Consider the following 2,500-nt stretch of genomic DNA (forward strand, 5'->3'; position numbering starts at 1 on the left):
GTCTAGAATCTAGAAAGCCCCTAAGGTTAAAGAAAAAATTTCTATAGATTTCCTCTGAATCTCAAAAGATGTATTCCTCCACTAACGTCAAGAAAATTCCAGTGACAAAAATATAATCACTGAAAGCTTACTGGCTGTATCTGGGAATATTCCAAAGGAACCTTTCCAAACCTTTTTATCATTCATACTCGACAATTTTTTCCAGAGATTCTCACACCGATTGCGCCTTCAGTTCTGGAGATTCCAATACCTGCAATAAACGCATAAAAGCTTTGTGTGTCTGCGTCTCAGAGAGAGACAGAGAGAGACAGAGAGAGAGAGAGAGAGAGAGAGAGAGCGAGAGAGAGAGAACGTTGCTAATGTATGTTTTCTACAATCAGATGAAGTCAACGACGCCGATATGTCTATCCACGGTCACAATGCTCTTGGTCTCCGTCACTCAGACCTCAGGTAACCTTCAAGTGGCTTCTGATGACTCTGGTCTCACAGTCATCGCATCCTACAAGGCCTTGGCAATCATCGGTATCCTGAAGGTAGGATTTTGTTTCTTTTTATCAGGGTATTAACCCGGTATGCATCCACCTATGCGGCGAGTTTACTACAAGCCCCTTGGAGTTGACCGTCAAAACATAAAAGAAACTGTAATATCATAAAGACAAAAATACGGCCTTTTGTCTGTCTTTATAATGTTGACAGTCTTTTGTTTATGTCTCTAAGGTCATCCCAAAGGGGCGTGTACTAAACAAACCTCAAAGGTGGATACATACCTGGTTAATACACGCATTCTTTCCAAGTAGCTATACCAAGCGGTTAAGTTTCTCCACAGGGAAATGTCGCGTAATATAACGCTACCGTTTTGCTCACGTATTTGCAATAGCTACAAGTATACCTCTTTCATTTCTTCTGCGCATGGATTCATGGTTGTAGTGACAGGGTTATTCAAAAAGTGTGGATATCAAGAAGTTTAGTACTTTATAGACAGGCAAGCACACACATAAATACATTGAGTGATTCATCTGGAATGTATTTAATACATTCCGCTTAATTATATCTGTCATCCTTACGATCTCCCCGAATACTTCCTTTTAGGCCAGTGCTATTACTGAGCGTATGGCTATTTTAGTAATAATTATAATAAAAATGTAGAGATAATAATAATATATATATATACTGTATAATATATATATATATATATATATATATATATATATATATATATGCTGGCAATTTAACGGATCATACCTCAGTCTCTACAGCCAGCCCAGTTACACAACTTTATTATGCTTACTGCAAATCTGCCTGGTATAAAAATATCAAAATTTAAGCCTAAGATATGGAAACTAACTGGGAAAAAATCACGAGTTTTATGCGACCCCAACCAAAGAGGGACGTAACAAAAAATATATAAAAAATACTCAAGTATGCGCCAATCAAGAGAAACTATTTTTGCAGTCGAACTCGTAATACTGATGCTAGTAAGCCTGGAATTATTCCAGCGGACAACGCGCCTTCATGTCGATTTATTGTGCCGTAAAACCAAAGGGGAGGAGAACGTGATGCTACGCCAGCCATGGTCTGGTAGGGACCACCAGCCCCGCTCCACCCCCCACCCCCCCCCCCCCGGTGTAACTGACCCATCATCTCCTGGGACCAAGAGGGGACCCTGAGGAACTCTCTTGCGCAATGGCCGACTTCGTGATGAGTCGAATTATAAACTTTGATAATGATAGATAAGGAAAATTAGAAGGTAGCACCGTGGAAAGATAGATAAACAGAATATAGGATTTAGGCCAAACACCAAGACCTATGAGGTCAGTCAGCATTGAAAGAAAAACTGACATTAGAAAGGTTTGAAAGATATAACAGAACAACCTCGCAGTTGCACTATTAACAAGTTGTAAGGAGAGGGTGGAAAGGAAGATGGAAGAATGATTAGGTACAGTAAAAGCAATGAAATAGGCTGCAACTAGAGCCCGAAGGGATCTGCAAAGATCTCTAAGTAATGCCTACAGTGCATCGTATGAGGTGCACTGATGGCACTAGCCCCTGACGGGAGCACAATGGAAAAATACCTGCTTTGAAATCTTCAAGAGCTGGACACTGAAGATGCACCTGACTGAACTGGAATGCCTCTTTGTAAGGGTTCACAAAGGGCGTAACCCAAGAACCAATAGTAGAAGAGCAATGAAACTACGGATGTGTAAAGCAAAAATACACTTCCAATGAAAAAAAAATAACTATGGTATCCTCTTTTTTTATACGTGACGAAACACAACGAGTTATGGAAAAGTCCCCTTACTAGCATGCTGTTCATTGTGCATCTGAATTCAGTAATATGGATTGCTCTTATTATATTACTCGCGAAGAAAAACACCAATAATCAATATCAGTAACGATAACATATTAGAATTCCCAGGTTACTCTTCCCGTCTGGGAACAAGAAGGTCCTAAGAATGTCAGGTATTTTATCATAATGGTTTGTCTAACGTGCATGAAATTC

General features: G+C 39.8%; 1 long non-coding RNA gene across 1 annotated transcript in view; it reads left to right on the forward strand.

Annotated features, from left to right (window-relative positions):
- Positions 1-2,500, forward strand: part of LOC135197567 (uncharacterized) — a 15,217-nt gene that overhangs the window by 1,570 nt on the left and 11,147 nt on the right. Inside the window, exon 2 of the long non-coding RNA XR_010310602.1 lies at positions 381-533. This is a non-coding gene — a long non-coding RNA (uncharacterized LOC135197567). The remainder of the gene's footprint in view (positions 1-380; positions 534-2,500) is intronic.

Source organism: Macrobrachium nipponense, chromosome 21 (assembly GCF_015104395.2).
Source record: "Macrobrachium nipponense isolate FS-2020 chromosome 21, ASM1510439v2, whole genome shotgun sequence".
In the NCBI taxonomy this organism is placed as follows: Eukaryota; Metazoa; Arthropoda; class Malacostraca; order Decapoda; family Palaemonidae; genus Macrobrachium; species Macrobrachium nipponense.